The sequence below is a fragment of the Ranitomeya imitator genome, chromosome 4 (assembly GCF_032444005.1).
Source record: "Ranitomeya imitator isolate aRanImi1 chromosome 4, aRanImi1.pri, whole genome shotgun sequence".
Taxonomy (NCBI): Eukaryota; Metazoa; Chordata; class Amphibia; order Anura; family Dendrobatidae; genus Ranitomeya; species Ranitomeya imitator.
The window spans coordinates 100,335,618-100,355,903 of NC_091285.1; positions in this window are offsets into that span (position 1 = coordinate 100,335,618).

Below are 20,286 nucleotides of genomic sequence, written 5' to 3' on the forward strand. Positions count from 1 at the left end.
GTGATCGTTCTCACACGAGCTGCAGGGGCCAGCAGACCAGAGGAGTTAGAGGGGCAGAAATCAGAAGTGGCGTTGGCCAGAGGGGTTTTCTGACCAGGTTGTGGAGTGATTTTGCTATGACCGCAGACAGGACAGGTACTGCAGCATCAATTCAAAGTGACAGGAGACAACATTTGTCCAGTATGGTTACAAACTATTTTTCATCCCTTATCGACGTTCTCCCTCAACCGTCATTCCCATTTGATTACTGGGCATCAAAATTAGACACCTGGCCAGAATTGGCAGAATATGCATTGCAGGAGCTTGCTTGCCCGGCAGCTAGTGTCCTATCAGAAAGAGTATTCAGTGCTGCAGGTTCAATACTAACAGAAAAAAGGACTCGTCTGGCTACCCAAAATGTAGATGATCTAACCTTCATTAAAATGAACCACAACTGGATTTCGAAATCTTTTGCCCCACCTTGCCCGGCTGACACCTAGCTTTCCTATGAAAAGGTCTTGCCTGTGGACTATTCTGAATGCCTTTTCCAATCTCGTAATTTTCTGCACCTGATTGTCCAGCATACGACATGTTTACACCTCACTAAATGGCCAAACTCCCCACACGGGGCCGTGGTATCGACACTTGGCGACAGCACCCGTGAGAGTGCAGTTTGTCTGAAGAGGTTGGTGAGCCCGCTTTTGGTCGACGGCACTGCCACTGGGTCCCTCCTAGTACAATAAAGTGTCTCTGGCGGTGGTGGTGCGCACCCAACGTCAGACACACCGTTGTAATATGAGGGGCCCTGGGCCTGTACCGCCGGCCACAAGACAGTTTCCCCCCACCCCAGCTCAAACAGTGCTCTACCACTTGCAAAATTATCTCACAGCTCCACCAATGTTTAGTCTATGCGCTGACATCCTTCAATGCCTGCCACTGACAATACCATTGTATTGACATTTTTGTTATGTTAGGCCTTCGATGCCTGTCTGTGGTCACTCCTTCCACTAGGCCTCCACTGACCACACCACTGCTGCCCGTGTACCCCTGGAACCAATTTAAAATTGCCTACAGCCATGTGTTATTATTTTAGGCCTTCGATGCCTGTCTGCGGTCACTCCTTCCACTAGGCCTCCACTGACCACACCACTGCTGCCCGTGTACCCCTGGAACCAATTTAAAATTGCCTACAGCCAGCCCAATTTTTTTATTTTAGGCCTTCGATGCCTGTCTGCGGTCCATTCTTTCAACTACTACTACACTGACCAGGGCACTGCTGCCCGTGTACCCCTGGAACCAATTTAAAATTGCCTACAGCCATGTGTTATTATTTTAGGCCTTCGATGCCTGTCTGTGGTCACTCCTTCCACTAGGCCTCCACTGACCACACCACTGCTGCCCGTGTACCCCTGGAACCAATTTAAAATTGCCTACAGCCATGTGTTATTATTTTAGGCCTTCGATGCCTGTCTGCGGTCACTCCTTCCACTAGGCCTCCACTGACCACACCACTGCTGCCCGTGTACCCCTGGAACCAATTTAAAATTGCCTACAGCCATGTGTTATTATTTTAGGCCTTCGATGCCTGTCTGCGGTTACTCCTTCCACTAGGCCTCCACTGACCACACCACTGCTGCCCGTGTACCCCTGGAACCAATTTAAAATTGCCTACAGCCAGCCCAATTTTTTTATTTTAGGCCTTCGATGCCTGTCTGCGGTCCATTCTTTCAACTACTACTACACTGACCAGGGCACTGCTGCCCGTGTACCCCTGGAACCAATTTAAAATTGCCTACAGCCATGTGTTATTATTTTAGGCCTTCGATGCCTGTCTGCGGTCACTCCTTCCACTAGGCCTCCACTGACCACACCACTGCTGCCCGTGTACCCCTGGAACCAACATCAGAAAATATAAAAATAAGTATTTTGCTTATAAAAAAGAAAATACTGGAGAGATATCAAATGCAGACATTTTAACATTAAAAACAAACACATACAACAAAAATCTGGTACAGTACTAAAAATGGCCACCAGCTACAATAACTTTCTCCTGCAAGTAGTTAACTGAAAGGTTTGTTCAATTTTAAACACAGATATGGCATCCACCGAGTGTTGTCCTGTCGCGTCTTCTTTATATTATTGCCAAGAAGATGCAAAACAATGAAAATAATAAAATCATTATTTACCAAAAAAATAGAGCAAGTCAAAACCACATTGCAAATAAACATTCATTACAAATAAAGAAGCAGGGCGCGTCCGAGGGTGAGTATATACCTAATAAGAATATAATCACCCTCGGACGCGCCCTGCTTCTTTCCGACAGCCTTCCTTCCTAAGAATCAGCCCTTCCGTGGTGTAGAGAGAGGGTTTGTTACACTCCAAGGTGTTCCCCAGGTTGCCTTTCCTGAGCTTCGATCTTCCGGCTCTCGTTTAGTAGTTGTTGGAAACTACGCTGCATTGGGCCTACAAATTGGGTATGGGGTGTAGAGAGATGGTGTGTTCCACTCCAAGGTGTTCCCCAGGTTGCCTTTCCTGAGCTTCGATCTTCCGGCTCTCGTTTAGTAGTTGTTGGAAACTACGCTGCTTTAGGCCTACAAATTGGGTATGGGGTGTAGAGAGATGGTGTGTTCCACTGTAGAGAGATGGTGTGTTCCACTCCAAGGTGTTCCCCAGGTTTCCTCGCCAATGCTTCGATCATCATGCTCTCGTTTAGTAGTTGTTGGAAACTACGCTGCATTAGGCCTACAAATTGGGTATGGGGTGTAGAGAGATGGTGTGTTCCACTCCAAGGTGTTTTCCAGGTTGCCTTTCCTGAGCTTCGATCTTCCGGCTCTCATTTAGTAGTTCTTGGAAACTACACTGCATTAGGCCTACAAATTGGGTATGGGGTGTAGAGAGATGGTGTGTTCCACTCCAAGGTGTTCTCCAGGTTGCCTTTCCTGAACTTCTATCTTCAGGCTCTCATTAAATTGTGGTTAAACGGAACAACTGCATTTGGCGTACTAGTTGGTTTGGGGCCTACTATCGGTGTCTGCCACTCCTTGCTGTTCTCCTGGTTTCCTGTCCTGAAATTCCGTTTTCAGGCGCTCGTTAAGTAGTTGTTAATGTTAGACTGCATTTTGCCTACTAGTTGGGTTGGGGCCTACTATCGGTGTCTGCCACTCCTTGCTGTTCTCCTCCACTGAACAAAGCTGTGCCGCCTGTTTACTACGGTTGCCAATTTTGAACTGCATTTCGACTACTTACTGATTTGGGCCTACTCTCTGTGTCAGCCTCTCATTCCAGTTGTCCTCCACTGCAATGCCCCCTGGTTATTCCTGTGTTACCAATTTTGAACTGCATTTAGCCAACTTTATTCTTTGGGCCTATATCTGTGTTTCCTCCTCATCCTGCCCATTGCCCAGCCAGTGATAGATGAGTCTGCTGGTACATTGACCCATAACGCAACATTCCCCGTGCACGCTACACAACAACATTGTGACCCTGCTGAAAGTCAGGTTGCTCTTCCCGCATACCATACCACCTTACACGGGGACAAAGAGGAAGGTGCAGATGAAAGTGCAGGTTCCTTCATCAGGTGGGGGGGAGGATTACTAGTTGGCGACGTCACTGGCACAGGGCCTCTCATAGTACGCAAAAGTGTTGCTGCCGGTGGGAGGCGCCCCCGCCGTGCAAACACACCGCTGTACTTTGAGGGGCCCTGTGCCAGTGCCAATGCCAACGAGTGGGCCCCCCCTGCTTGCTCAGGTTCACAGCACTTGCAAAGTTGAAATACTTACCTCTCCCTGCTCCACTGCCGTGACGTGGTCCAGATTTCCTGGGCCCACTAATTACTTGAACCAGCCCTACCCACCACAACTTTAGCCAAATGACCCCCAATTTCAAATGCCTTCCAATTATTATAAGGTAAATTACGCTTGACAAGCTTCATTAAGAAGAATGGATGGTTTTGACATTAAAATGGGCACTCTAGGTGTTTTCCTGGCCCCCACTCACTGCCGACTATGCTGCCCCATTGACTTGCATTGGGTTACGTCGTAATCGGCGGATTTCACTCGACCCGACTTTTGAGATAGTCGGGTTTCGCGAAACCCGGCTCGACTCTAAAAAGGTCAAGGTCGCTCAACTCTAGCAATGACAAAAAATTGAAACCAGAAATCATCCTGCATTACAATACAACAAAAGGAGGTGTAGATAAAATGGATGAGATGGTGGGAGAATATTCGTGTAAGAGGCAAACAAAACAATGGCCTGTAGTACTATTTTCAAATATGCTTGATGTAGCAGCCCTAAATTCATTCATTATTTATACAGAAACTCATCCGGAATTTCATGCACAAAGGAAGGACAGGAGATGCATATTCTTGAAGGACCTTTGTCATGAACTTGTAATGCCTCACATGATAGAGCGAAGCGATTTGAAATGCTTGCCAAAGCAAACTAAAGAAGCAATGAAACTGTGTGGCGTACAGTTTCAGATTATTCCAGAGCCAGGAGAAAGAAAACAAAAGCGTTGTTTCATGTGTCCAAGAAACATAGAGAGGAAAACTGAGCGATATTGTTCCACTTGTAAGGAAACTGCTTGCAAAGAATACTCTTCTGAAAAAATAACATGTCAGAATTGTTTGGAAGACTAATATAATAGAAAAGAAAGTTAGAATAAAAATGTAGCTGCAGCTAGTTTGCTATAGATTTCTATGCGTTTTTGTGTGTTTTCATGTCTTTGTGTGAAATTTGGGAAAAAAAAGATTTTTTTGGTGTTTTCTGTGAAAATTTATAATTAAAATTTTGTCCACTATTTATATTTTATTGAGCAATTTTGAAATAAACTTGTGAAAGTTATTTAAGTGTGTTTTTCTACATTATATGCATGGGGGCCTAAAAGGCCCCCAATACGTTAATATGTATATTTTTAACATCATGCGTTCTAGGGTTAAATATACTAGATTCCTTGATAGGGTGTTGATCCAGGGAACTAGTCTGATTGCCGTATGTGGAGTCGGGAAGGAATTTTTTTCCCCAATGTGGAGCTTACTCTTTGCCACATGTTTTTTTTTTTGCCTTCCTCCTGATCAACATGTTAGGGCATGTTAGGTTAGGCTATGGGTTGAACTAGATGGACTTAAAGTCTTGTTACTCTAAATGTTAAAATCCTGCTTGTCTACAGCCACCACATGGTAGAGCTTTCTGAAGTTGTAGTTGAAAGGTTAACTTGATAGTAACATTGTTAGTAAGGCCAAAAAAAAGACATTTGTCCATCCAGTTCAGCCTATATTCCATCATAATAAATCCCAAGATCTACATCCTTCTACAGAACCTAATAATTGTATGATACAATATTGTTCTGCTCAAAGAAGACATCCAGGTCCCTCTGGAACCCCTCGACTGAGTTCACCATCACCACCTCCTCAGGCAAGCAATTCCAGATTCTCACTGCCCTAACAGTAAAGAATCCTCTTATATGTTGGTGGAAAAACCTTCTCTCTTCCAGACGCAAAGAATGCCCCCTTGTGCCCGTCACCTTCTTTGGTATAAACAGATCCTCAGCTAGATATTTGTATTGTCCTCTTATATACTTATACATGGTTATTAGATCGCCCCTCTGTCGTCTTTTTTCTAGACTAAATAATCCTAATTTCGCTAATCTATCTGGGTATTGTAGTTCTCCCATCCCCTTTATTAATTTTGTTGCCCTCCTTTGTACTCTCTCTAGTTCCATTATATCCTTCCTGAGCACCGGTGCCCAAAACTGGACACAGTACTCCATGTGCGGTCTAACTAGGGATTTGTACAGAGGCAGTATAATGCTCTCATCATGTGTATCCAGACCTCTTTTAATGCACCCCATGATCCTGTTTGCCTTGGCAGCTGCTGCCTGGCACTGGCTGCTCCAGGTAAGTTTATCATTAACTAGGATCCCCAAGTCCTTCTCCCTGTCAGATTTACCCAGTGGTTTCCCATTCAGTGTGTAATGGTGATATTGATTCCTTCTTCCCATGTGTATAACCTTACATTTGTCATTGTTAAACCTCATCTGCCACCTTTCAGCCCAAGCTTCCAACTTATCCAGATCCATCTGTAGCAGAATACTATCTTCTCTTGTATTAACTGCTTTACATAGTTTTGTATCATCTGCAAATATCGATATTTTACTGTGTAAACCTTCTACCAGATCATTAATGAATATGTTGAAGAGAACAGGTCCCAATACCGACCTCTGCGGTACCCCACTGGTCACAGCGACCCAGTTAGAGATTATACCATTTATAACCACCCTCTGCTTTCAATCATTAAGCCAGTTACTAACCCATTTACACATATTTTCCCCCAGACCAAGCATTCTCATTTTGTGTACCAACCTCTTGTGCAGTACGGTATCAAACGCTTTGGAAAAATCGAGATATACCACGTCCAATGACTCACCGTGGTCCAGCCTATAGCTTACCTCTTCATAAAAACTGATTAGATTGGTTTGACAGGAGCGATTTCTCATAAACCCATGCTGATATTAAACAGTTATTCTCATTGAGATAATCCAGAATAACATCCCTCAGAAACCCTTCAAATATTTTACCAACAATAGAGGTTAGATTTACTGGCCTATAATTTCCAGGTTCACTTTTAGAGCCCTTTTTGAATATTGGCACCACATTTGCTATGCGCCAGTCCTGCGGAACAGACCCCGTCGCTATAGAGTCCCTAAAAATAAGAATATGCAAATTGCTTCTTCTGAGAAAAAGAGGACTTACACTCTATAGCGCCACCTGTTGGAAGTAGCGATCCTACAAGTCACAATCAACTCTTTAACGAGTCATGCAATATGACTTAGGATAAAAGCCAAATTAGTATCTCAATTCGCAGACACGGTGTTTCGGGCTGTTGGCCCTCGTCAGTGCGAAGCATGAGAACTAATTTGGCTAGGTGAGAGGCTCTGGACTGGGGTCTAAGGGGTATCGTTTCTCCTTATGGAGAGTGACATACCATCTCTGGCTTGTCAAGGTAAGGAGGCTTATTTGCCAGAGATGGTACTGACGAGGGCCAACAGCCAGAAACACCGTGTCTGCAAATTGAGATACTAATTTGGCTTTTATCCTAAGTCATATTGCATGACTCGTTAAAGAGTTGATTGTGAGTTGTAGGATCGCTACTTCCAACAGGTGGTGCTATAGAGTTTAAGTCCTCTTTTTCTCAGAAGAGGCAATTTGCATATTATATTTCCCAGAGGAGCATTGTACGGCAAATAAGCCTCCTTACCTTGACAAGCCAGATATGGTATGTCACTCTCCATAAGGAGAAATGATACCCCTTAGACCCCAGTCCAGAGCCTCTCACCTAGCCAAATTAGTTCTCATGCTTCGCACTGACGAGGGCCAACAGCCCGAAACACCGTGTCTGCGAATTGAGATACTAATTTGGCTTTTATCCTAAGTCATATTGCATGACTCGTTAAAGAGTTGATTGTGACTTGTAGGATTGCTACTTCCAACAGGTGGCGCTATAGAGTTTAAGTCCTCTTTTTCTCAGAAGAGGCAATTTGCATATTATATTTCCCAGAGGAGCATTGTATGGCAAATAAGCCTCCTTACCTTGACAAGCCAGAGATGGTATGTCACTCTCCATAAGGAGAAACGATACCCCTTAAAAATAAGAAATAATGGTTTATCTATTACATTACTTAGTTCTCTTAGTACGCGTGGGTGTATGTCATCCGGACCCGGAGATTTATCTATTTTAATCTTATTTAGCCGGTTTCGCACCTCTTCTTGGGTTAGATTGGTGACCCTTAATATAGGGTTTTCATTGTTTCTTGGGATTTCACCTAGCATTTCATTTTCCACCATGAATACCATGGAGAAGAAGGTGTTTAATATGTTAGCTTTTACCTCGTCATCTACAACCATTCTTTCCTCACTATTTTTTAAGGGGCCTACATTTTCAGTTTTTATTCTTTTACTATTGATATAGTTGAAGAACAGTTTGGGATTAGTTTTACTCTCCTTAGCAATGTGCTTCTCTGTTTTCTTTTTGGCAGCTTTAATTAGTTTTTTAGATAAAGTATTTTTCTCCCTATAGTTTTTTAGAGCTTCAATGGTGCCATCCTGCTTTAGTAGTGCAAATGCTTTCTTTTTACTGTTAATTGCCTGTCTTACTTCTTTGTTTAGCCACATTGGGTTTTTCCCATTTCTAGTCCTTTTATTCCCACAAGGTATAAACCGCATACAGTGCCTATTTAGGATGTTCTTAAACATTTTCCATTTATTATCTGTATTCTTATTTCTGAGGATATTGTCCCAGTCTACCAGATTAAGGTCATCTCTAAGCCGGTCAAACTTTGCCTTCCTAAAGTTCAGTGTTTCTGTGACTCCCTGACAAGTCCCCCTAGTGAAAGACAAGTGAAACTGTACAATATTGTGGTCGCTATTTCCTAAATGCCCGACCACCTGCAGATTTGTTATTCTGTCAGGTCTATTAGATAGTATTAGATCTAAAAGTGTTGCTCCTCTGGTTGGATTCTGCACCAATTGTGAAAGATAATTTTTCTTGGTTATTAGCAGAAACCTGTTGCCTTTATGGGTTTCACAGGTTTCTGTTTCCCAGTTAATATCCGGGTAGTTAAAGTCCCCCATAGCCAGGACCTCATTATGGGTTGCAGCTTCATCTATCTGCTTTAGAAGTAGACTTTCCATGATTTCTGTTATATTTGGGGGTTTGTAACAGACCCCAATGAGAATTTTGTTACCATTTTTCCCTCCATGAATTTTGACCCATATGGACTCGACATCCTCATTTCCTTCGCTAATATCCTCCCTTAAAGTGGACTTTAGACAAGACTTTACATAGAGACAAACCCCTCCTCCTCTCCGATTTTTACGATCCTTTCTAAACAGACTGTAACCCTGTAAGTTAACTGCCCAGTCATAGCTTTCATCTAACCATGTCTCGGTTATTCCCACTATGTCAAAGTTACCTGTAGATATTTCTGCTTCTAGTTCTTCCATCTTGTTTGTCAGGCTTCTGGCGTATGCGGGCATGCAGTTTAGAGGATTTTGTTTTGTTCCAATCTCCTCGCTGTGGATTGTTTTAGAAATGTTCTTACCTCCCTTCTGAGTATGTTTTCCTGGGTCTTCTTTGTTTGAGTCTAATGTTTTTCTTCCCGTCCCCTCTTCTTCTAGTTTAATGCCCTCCTGATGAGTGTAGCGAGTCTTCTGGCGAATGTGTGTTTTCCAGGTTTGTTGAGGTGTAGTCCGTCTCTGGCGAGGAGTCCATCGTACAAGTAATTCACACCGTGGTCCAGGAATCCGAATCCATCTCCTGGTGCCATGCCCGTCTACTGGAAGGATAGAAGAAAAAACTACCTGTGCATCCAGTTCCTTTAATTTCTTCCCCAACTCTTCAAAGTCCTTGCAAATTGTCGGTAGGTCCTTCCTTGCCGTGTCATTGGTGCCAACATGTATCAGAAGAAATGGGGGGACGTCCTTGGAGCTGAAGAGCTTTGGTATCCTATCGGTCACATCCTTGATCATCGCACCTGGAAGGCAGCATACTTCTCTTGCGGTTATGTCCGGTCTGCAGATGGCTGCTTCTGTGCCTCTCAGTAGTGAGTCTCCCACCACCACCACTCTTCGTTGCTTCTTGGCTGTACTTTTTGCTGTCACTTGTTGCTGTGTGCCCTTTTCTTTTTTGCTTGCTGGTATTGCTTCATCCTTAGGTGTGCCATTTTCATCCTCTACAAAGATTTGATAATGTCAAGACACTTTCAGAATAAGCGGCCGTTTGTAGAATAATATTATTTTTGCACATGATTTCACTTGAATCCTGCATTTTTACCAATTCCCCCTCCTCCACAGGCTCTATCTCTTAGGCTAAGTTCACATTAGCGTCTCTGTGCGCAGCGTATAATCTGCATGCATAAATGCATGCCAAAACGCATTCAAATGCATGGTTACTCTGTGTTTTTTATACGCATCAGCTTACACATGATGCCAAAAACCGCTGCATGTGCATGCGTTTGTATGCGTTTTTGCATGCGTTTGCGTTTTGTCAGCGCATGTGTTCGAATTTTCAAAGAATTTTGTTATGCGGCAAGTGCTGTCTCAGGAGAACTTCCTTGACAAAAGCAAAACCCAATGGGCGTGTTTCATGGGGATTCTTTATATATAGACCCTACACAGATGAAATCCTCATCTTTTGCTGCTGTAACAAGTTACAAGATGGATCTTGGCATGGAGAGCTTCTATCGTTATCTGGATTTGAAATTGAAATTGGCTTTTGCCTTTGCTGTGGCTTTTGAAGAAGAAAGGAGAAGAGCAATACGGAGAAGACGTCGTCATTGCTACAGGCAACACCCCATCGTTGAAGTCCGAGCGTGTCTGCCACTCATTGTACACCGAGCTACGTGAAAACCCAGAAAAGTTTTTCCAATACATGAGGATGTCTGAACAGAGCTTTGATGAATTGCTGCAATGTGTGCGAGGATTCATCACCAGGAAGGACACGCAACTGCATAGAGCAATTACTGCTGATGAACATCTGTTGGTGACTGAGGTACGTAATTTTGAAAAATAAACACGTTGTTTGTATTATTATTAGAAAAGCCATGTACTGATTTTTTTTGTAAGAAGGAACATAAACCAGCTCACCCGTGATTCAGCAACCAAACCTCGGGAGCACGGAACCGCTGTGTCCAGGCGTACAAGATCCAAAAAAAGAAAGAAATGTCCAGCTTCACCGAGTCCGTAAAAAAGCATTTTCTTTATTCACAAACTTTAAACATGGAGGATACAGACTTCAGCACAACCAAATGGGTAAGAATCTCAACGCGTTTCTGGAGACTAGGCTCCCTTAATCATGACATTCTAAAAGACCCATGTATCCCACTTAAATAACCCTACACCGGAAAGCACACCGGTGGGATAAATGATTGACGTAACTGATTTAAAAAGTGGGCGTGAGTTGAACATGTATTGACATGTATTAACACAGTAATCTATTTGAACAACATACATATATAAAACAAAAAATGACAGCAAAGCAAAAATATACAAATGATTGTACAAATTTAAAAAGATTTACACAATGAAATCTATAAAAAATGAAATGTACATGAATAAAAATTATTATTGTAAATTTGGACAATTATGCCTACATTTGTAGATAAACCAATAACTTGATTTCAAGAGGAATTGGTTCCTTGGGTGAGAAACTAGGTGAGTGGTTGGATTCACTTCTCCAGCCTCTTGTTCAAAGGATTCCAGGTTATTTAAGGGACAGTTCCGATGTACTTAATGCCTTACAGCATTTCACTTGGTGTAGTGGGTTTTCTTGGATCACCACAGATGTGATTTCTCTCTACACATCTATACCTCACAAAGTGGCCTTACATGCATTAAAATTTCATCTACAAAAATATAGTAATTTTACACAAGAACTTCAGGACTATATTTGTGATGTTGTAATTTTTCTCATTTCTAACAATTATTTTTGCTTTAATGACATCTTCTACAGACAAACTAATGGTGTGTCTATGGGGGCCAAGTATTCCCCGTCTCTCGCCAATCTCGTTATGAGCTGGTGGGAAGAATTATATATCTATACTGTTGACAATTCCTTTAAAGACCACATATTGTGGTATGGTAGATATATTGATGATGTCATCTTAATTTGTGGCCCTGATTTTTCTGTTACAGACACATTTGAATTTTATTTAAACTGTAATTTTTTCAATCTAAGATTTACGGTGTGCCAGGATTTCAATGAGGTTAATTTTTTGGATTTGAGATTTAGAGGTATACATGGAGATGTAGTCACAACTTCCACCTTTAGAAAAAGCACTGCAGGTAACACTATCTTACATGCCCATAGTCATCACCCTAAACACACAATCAAAAGCATTCCGGTGGGTGAAATGATTAGAGCTAAACGTAACTGTAGCTTACAAACAGATTATAATACTGAGGTAATCCAAATTAAAGCAAGATTGAAACAGAGAGGGTACACCAACTGGAATTTAAATCGAGCTGAGAAAATAGTGGAGGGGAGACCGCATTTTTATTCAAAACCAAAAAGAAAAGAACGAATTAATACTGGTCCAGTTACATTAGTCTTACAGTATAACAATCAGTTTACTGCGATTAGGAAAATCATTCAAAATAATCTATATATTTTGAGAGAGGATCCCGAAATAGCAAATCTCTTAAATAAATTCTTTTGAATCGTTTCAAGAAGAGCACCTTCTTTAGGTAAAACACTTTCACCTAATTGTTTAAAATCTCCACATTCTAATCCTCAGAGCTGGCTTCACACAAAAGGTTTTTTTTTTTAAGTGTGGACATAAAGTTTGCAAGACTTGTAAATTTTCTTTAACCCCTTTACCCCCAAGGGTGGTTTGCACGTTAATGACCGGGCCAATTTTTACAATTCTGACCACTGTCCCTTTATGAGGTTATAACTCTGGAACGCTTCAACGGATCCCAGTGATTCTGACAATGTTTTCTCATGACATATTGTACTTCATGATAGTGGTAAAAATTCTTTGATAGCACCTGCGTTTATTTGTGAAAAAAACGGAAATTTGGCGAAAATTATGAAAATTTCGCAATTTTCCAAATTTGAATTTTTATGCAATTAAATCACAGAGATATGTCACACAAAGTACTTAATAAGTAACATTTCTCACATGTCTACTTTACATCAGCACAATTTTGGAACCAATTTTTTTTTTTGTTAGGGAGTTATAAGGGTTAAAAGTTGACCAGCAATTTCTCATTTTTACAACACCATTTTTTTTTAGGGACCACATCTCATTTGAAGTCATTTTGAGGGGTCTATATGATAGAAAATACCCAAGTGTGACACCATTCTAAAAACTGCACCCCTCATGGTGCTCAAAACCATATTCAAGAAGTTTATTAACCCTTCTGGTGCTTCACAGGAATTTTTGGAATGTTTAAATAAAAATGAACATTTAACTTTTTTTCACAAAAAATATACTTCAGCTCCAATTTGTTTTATTTTACCAAGGGTAACAGGAGAAAATGGACCCCAAAAGTTGTTGTACAATTTGTCCTGAGTACACCGATACCCCATATGTGGGGGTAAACCACTGTTTGGGCGCATGACAGAGCTCGGAAGCGAAGGAGCGCCATTTGACTTTTCAATGCAAAATTGACTGGAATCGAGATGGGACACCATGTTGCGTTAAGAGAGCCCCTGATGTGCCTAAACATTGAAACCCCCCACAAGTGACACCATTTTGGAAAGTAGACCCCCTAAGGAACTTATCTAGAGGTGTGGTGAGCACTTTGACCCACCAAGTGCTTCACAGAAGTTTATAATGCAGAACCGTAAAAATAAAAAATCATATTTTTCCACAAAAATGATCTTTTTGCCCCCAATGTTTTATTTTCCCAAGGGTATGAGAAGAAATTGGACCCCAAAAGTTGTTGTAAAATTTGTCCTGAGTACGCTTATACCCCATATGTGGGGGTAAACCACTGTTTGGGCGCATGGGAAAGCTTGGAACAGAAGGAGCGCCGTTTGACTTTTCAATGCAAAATTGACAGGAATTCAGATGGGACGCCATGTTGCGTTTAGAGAGCCACTGATGTGCCTAAACATTGAAACCCCCCACAAGTGACACCATTTTGAAAAGTAGACACCCTAAGGAACTTATCTAGATGTGTTTTGAGCGCTTTGACCCACCAAGGGCTTCACAGAAGTTTATAGTGCAGAGCCGTAAAAATAAAACAAACATTTTTTCCCACAAAAATTATTATTTTAGCCCCCAGTTTTGTATTTTCCCTAGGGTAACAGGAGAAATTGGACCCCAAAATTTGTTGTCCAATTTGTCCTGAGTGCGCTGATACCCCATAAGTGGGGGGGAACCACTGTTTGGGCGCATGGGAGGGCTTGGAAGGGAAGGAGCTCCATTTGGAATGCAGACTTAGATGGAATGGTCTGCAGGTGTCACATTGTGTTTGCAGAGCCCCTAATGTACCTAAACAGTAACCCCCCCCAAGTGACACCATTTTGGAAAGTAGACCCCCTAAGGAACTTATCTAGATGTGTCGTGAGCGCTTTGACCCACCAAGGGCTTCCCAGAAGTTTATAATGCAGAGCCGTAAAAATAAAACAACATTTTTTTCCCACAAAAATTATTTTTTAGCGCCCAGTTTTGTATTTTCCGAGGGTAACAGGAGAAATTGGACCCCAAAATTTGTTGTCCAATTTGCCCTGAGTGTGCTGATACCCCATAAGTGGGGGGAACCACTGTTTGGGCGCATGGGAGGGCTTGGAAGGTAAGGAGCTCCATTTGGAATGCAGACTTAGATGGAATGGTCTGCAGGTGTCATATTGCGTTTGCAGAGCCCCTAATGTACCTAAACAGTAGAAATCCCCCACAAGTGACCCCATATTGGAAACTAGACCCCCCAAGGAACTCATCTAGATGTGTTGTTAGAGCTTTGAACCCCCAAGTGTTTCACTACAGTTTGTAACGCAGAGCCGTGAAAATAAAAAAAAAAAACTTTCCCAAAAAAATTATTTTTAAGCCCCCAGTTTTGTATTTTACTGAGGGTAAGAGGAGAAATTCGACCCCAAATGTTGTTGTGCAATTTGTCCTGAGTACGCTGATACCTCATATGTGGGGGGAACCACCGTTTGGGCGCATGGGAGGGCTCGGAAGGGAAGGAGTGCCATTTGGAATGCAGACTTAGATGGAATAGTCTGCAGGCGTCACATTGCGTTTGCAGAGCCCCTAATGTACCAAAACAGTAGAAACCCCCCACAAGTGACCTCATATTGGAAACTAGATGCACAAAGGAACTCATCTAGATGTGTTGTGAGAACTTTGAACCCCCAAGTGTTTCACTACAGTTTATAACGCAGAGCCGTGAAAATAAAACATCTTTTTTTTCCCACAAAAATTATTTTTTAGCCCCCAGTTTTGTATTTTCCCAAGGGTAACAGGAGAAATTGGACCCCAAAAGTTGTTGTCCTATTTGTCCTGAGTACGCTGATACCCCATATGTTGGGGTAAACCCCTGTTTGGGCACACGGGAGAGCTCGGAAGGGAAGGAGCACTGTTTTACTTTTTCAACGCAGAATTGGCTGGAATTGAGATCGGACGCCATGTCGTGTTTGGAGAGCCCCTGATGTGCCTAAACAGTGGAAACCCCCCAATTATAACTGAAACCTTAATCCAAACACACCCCTAACCCTAATTCCAACGGTAACCCTAACCACGCCTCTAACCCTGACACACCCCTAACCCTAATCCCAACCCTATTCCCAACCGTAAATGTAATCTTATTATTATTATTATTTATTATTATAGCGCCATTTATTCCATGGCGCTTTACATGTGAGGAGGGGTATACATAATAAAACAAGTACAATAATCTTGAAAAATACAAGTCACAACTGGTACAGGAGGAGAGAGGACCCTGCCCGCGAGGGCTCACAATCTACAAGGGATGGGTGAGGATACAGTAGGTGAGGGTAGAGCTGGCCGTGCAGCGGTTTGGTCAATCGGTGGTTACTGCAGGTTGTAGGCTTGTCGGAAGAGGTGAGTCTTCAGGTTCTTTTTGAAGGTTTCGATGGTAGGCGAGAGTCTGATATGTTGTGGTAGAGCATTCCAGAGTAGGGGGGATGCACGAGAGAAATCTTGTATGCGATTGTGGGAAGAGGAGATAATAGGGGAGTAGAGAAGGAGATCTTGTGAGGATCGGAGGTTGCGTGCAGGAAAGTACCGGGAGACGAGGTCACAGATGTATGGAGGAGACAGGTTGTGGATGGCTTTATATGTCATGGTTAGGCTTTTGTACTGGAGTCTCTGGGTGATGGGGAGCCAGTGCAGGGATTGACAGAGGGGAGAGGCCGGGGAATAGCGGGGGGACAGGTGGATTAGTCGGGCAGCAGAGTTTAGAATAGATTGGAGGGGTGCAAGAGTGTTAGACGGGAGGCCACAGAGCAGGAGGTTACAGTAGTCAAGGCGAGAGATGATGAGGGCATGGACTAGGGTTTTTGCAGATTCTTGGTTTAGGAATGTGCGGATCCGTGAAATATTTTTGAGTTGGAGGCGGCAGGAAGTGGAAAGGGTTTGGATATGTGGTTTAAAGGAGAGATCAGTGTCAAGGATTACCCCAAGACAGCGGGCTTGTGGGACTGGGGAGAGTGGGCAGCCGTTTACTGTAATGGATAGGTTCGTTGGGGAGATCGCGTGAGATGGGGGAAAGATGATGAATTCTGTTTTGTCCATGTTAAGTTTTAGAAATCTAGTGGAGAAGTAGGATGAAATAGCAGACAGACATTGAGGGATTCTGGTTAGTAGGGAGGTGATATCTGGTCCAGAGATGTAGATCTGTGTGTCGTCAGCATAGAGATGATACTGAAAGCCGTGAGATTCTATGAGCTGTCCCAGGCCAAAGGTGTAGATGGAGAAGAGCAGGGGTCCTAGAACTGAACCTTGCGGGACTCCGACAGATAGGGGGCGAGGTGAGGAGGTGGTGTGTGAGTGGGAGACGCTGAATGTACGGTCAGTTAGGTATGATGAGATCCAGGATAGGGCCAATTCTGTGATGCCAAGGGATGAGAGGGTCTGCAGCAGGGAATGGTCCACTGTGTCAAAGGCAGAGGACAGGTCCAGGAGGAGGAGGACAGAGTAGTGTCGCTTGCTCTTGGCGGTTAATAGGTCATTGGTGACCTTAGTTAGCGCAGTTTCAGTGGAGTGGTGTGACCGGAAGCCTGATTGAAAGCGGTCGAAGAAGGAGCAGGAAGATAGATGGGAGGACAGTTCAATATGGACATGTTGTTCCAGTAGTTTTGAGGCAAAGGGGAGAAGTGATATAGGGCGATAGCTAGATACAGAGGATGGGTCAAGAGAGGGCTTTTTGAGGATAGGTGTGATTGTGGCATGTTTGAAGCTTGAGGGGAAAATGCCAGTTGTTAGTGATAGGTTAAAGAGATGGGTTAGGGTTGGGATGAAGACTGTGGTGAGGTTTGGGATGAAGTGGGATGGGAGTGGGTCAAGTGCACAGGTGGTGAGATGCGATCTTGAGAGTAGAGTGGAGAGTCCGTCTTCTGTAATGGTGGAGAAGTTGGTTTTGGAGGTGGAGGGCTGGGTAGTTGGGAGGAAGGGTTCTGGGGGTTGTTTACTAAAATTGTCTCTGATGTTCTCAATTTTCTGCTTGAAAAATGAGGCGAAGTCTTCAGCTGAGATGAGTGGGGAGGGAGGAGGTGCTGGGGGACGGAGGAGAGAGTTGAAGGTGTTGAATAACTGTTTGGGGTTGTGAGACAGGGAGGATATGAGAGATGAGAAGTAGGTTTGTTTTGCTGTGGCGAGCATGGTTTTGAAAGCAGTGAGGGACTGTTTGAATGCGATGAAGTGCTCGATGGAGTGGGATCTTTTCCATCTGCGCTCAGCAGCTCTGGAAGCTCGCCTCAGTTCTTTTGTCATGCTGGTGTGCCAGGGTTGTCTGTTGATTTTGCGAGCTTTGGTATGTGTGAGAGGGGCAAGAGATTCCAAAGCTGCAGCTATTGTGGTGTTATATAGAGCGGCAGCATCATCCGCATTGTGTAGGGAGCTTATGTCTGTGAGAGGGAGGAGGGATTCAGAGAGTGAGTGAAGATCAAGGTGTTTAAGATTTCTGCGAGGGTGTGAGAGTTTGTGGGGTGGGGGTTGTAGACAAGGAGTGGAAAGGGAAGAGAATGTAAGTAGGTTGTGGTCAGAAAGAGGAAGAGGTGAGTTTGAGAGGTTGGATAGGGAGCAGAGGCGGGTGAGAATGAGGTCCAGTGTGTGACCATCTTTGTGGGTGGCTGTAGAAGACCATTGAGTGAGGCCAAAGGAGGAAGTGAGAGATAGAAGTTTAGTGGCAGCTGAGAGGGAAGTGTCAATGGGGATGTTGAAGTCGCCCATGATGATAGTGGGGATGTCGGCGGCGAGGAAGTGGAGTAGCCAGGTGGTGAAGTGGTCGAAGAAGGTGGTGGCTGGCCCTGGGGGACGGTAGATGACAGCCAGTTGGAGGTTGGAGGGGGAGTAGATGCGCACAGAGTGCACCTCAAAGGAAGGGAGGATAACAGAGGGTGGCAGTGGGATTGGGGCGAAGGAGCAGTTATCTGACAGGAGAAAACCAACTCCTCCGCCATGCTTGCTGCTGGGGCAGGGTGTGTGAGAAAGGTGGAAGCCACCGTAAGAGAGTGCCGCAGGGGAGGCTGTGTCAGAAGGGGTGAGCCAGGTTTCAGTGATGCCGAGGAAGGAGAGTTTGTTATTGATAAAGAGGTCATGGATAAATGGAAGTTTATTGCAGACAGAGCGTGCGTTCCATAGTGCTCCAGATAGGGAAATTGGGGGAGTGGGGGCAGGATGAATGGGTATGAGGTTACTGTGGTTGCGAGGACGTGTAGAGGATCGTGGCAGGGGATTAGAAATGAGTGTGGGGATGTGATGAGGAGGGCCAGGATTTGGGGATATGTCGCCAGCAATGAGGAGCAGCAGACAGAGCGTTAGAAGGTGTGAGCTGGATAGGTCATGATGTGGCCGTGTGTGCCTGGCGAGAAAGGATTGTATGTTGAGGAATAGTTCTGTGGAGGAGGTGAGATGACTGGGGAGGATGGAGGGAGAAATGACTAGTTCTTTACTGGGTGGAGGGACTACAGGAGATAGGAAGAAATAGAGTAGTATGGGGGTGAATGTGAAAAGAAACCGAAACATTATAGTGGTTTTCTATTCCTTTACCTTCCAGTCAATTCCAGTCCAATTCTAGTCTAATTCATAGCAATTAAAAAACTGCAATTTAAAAATGCAATTTCTAAGATGGTCAGACACGTCTGGTCAGACTCATGGCTATGAATTTATGGGCACCTAAGGGCTCACAGCTGAGAGGGAGGATGTGGGCGTGTGTGTCTAGAGCACATGTTCACAGTTAAGCCAGGTCATAAAGAGGGGGTGGGGTAGATGGCCACTCAGGTATGCAAGCAAGAAGCAAGGGAAGTGAAATACGAATGGATAGAAAACAATGGGTAAGCAAAGCATACCAGGTGGGAATTATATGCAGTTCACATAAACACACATTGCAGGAAAGGCAGAGTAGATGGACAGCAGCATACCAGGTGGGAATTATATGCAGTTCACATAAACACACATTGCAGGAAAGGCAGAGTAGATGGACAGCAGCATACCTGTGGGTAGACAAAACAGCTTGATTAGAGGATACAGGGGGTGATGAGGATGATGAAAGTACAGCAGTGATGAATGCTCAAATGCCCCATGGAATTCTAGTCTAATTCATAGCAATTAAAAAACTGCAATTTAAAAATGCAATTTCTAAGATGGTCAGACACGTCTGGTCAGACTCATGGCTATGAATTTATGGGCACCTAAGGGCTCACAGCTGAGAGGGAGGATGTGGGCGTGTGTGTCTAGAGCACATGTTCACAGTTAAGCCAGGTCATAAAGAGGGGGTGGGGTAGATGGCCACTCAGGTATGCAAGCAAGAAGCAAGGGAAGTGAAATACGAATGGATAGAAAACAATGGGTAAGCAAAGCATACCAGGTGGGAATTATATGCAGTTCACATAAACACACATTGCAGGAAAGGCAGAGTAGATGGACAGCAGCATACCAGGTGGGAATTATATGCAGTTCACATAAACACACATTGCAGGAAAGGCAGAGTAGATGGACAGCAGCATACCTGTGGGTAGACAAAACAGCTTGATTAGAGGATACAGGGGGTGATGAGGATGATGAAAGTACAGCAGTGATGAATGCTCAAATGCCCCATGGAATTCTAGTCTAATTCATAGCAATTAAAAAACTGCAATTTAAAAATGCAATTTCTAAGATGGTCAGACACGTCTGGTCAGACTCATGGCTATGAATTTATGGGCACCTAAGGGCTCACAGCTGAGAGGGAGGATGTGGGCGTGTGTGTCTAGAGCACATGTTCACAGTTAAGCCAGGTCATAAAGAGGGGGTGGGGTAGATGGCCACTCAGGTATGCAAGCAAGAAGCAAGGGAAGTGAAATACGAATGGATAGAAAACAATGGGTAAGCAAAGCATACCAGGTGGGAATTATATGCAGTTCACATAAACACACATTGCAGGAAAGGCAGAGTAGATGGACAGCAGCATACCAGGTGGGAATTATATGCAGTTCACATAAACACACATTGCAGGAAAGGCAGAGTAGATGGACAGCAGCATACCTGTGGGTAGACAAAACAGCTTGATTAGAGGATACAGGGGGTGATGAGGATGATGAAAGTACAGCAGTGATGAATGCTCAAATGCCCCATGGAATTCTAGT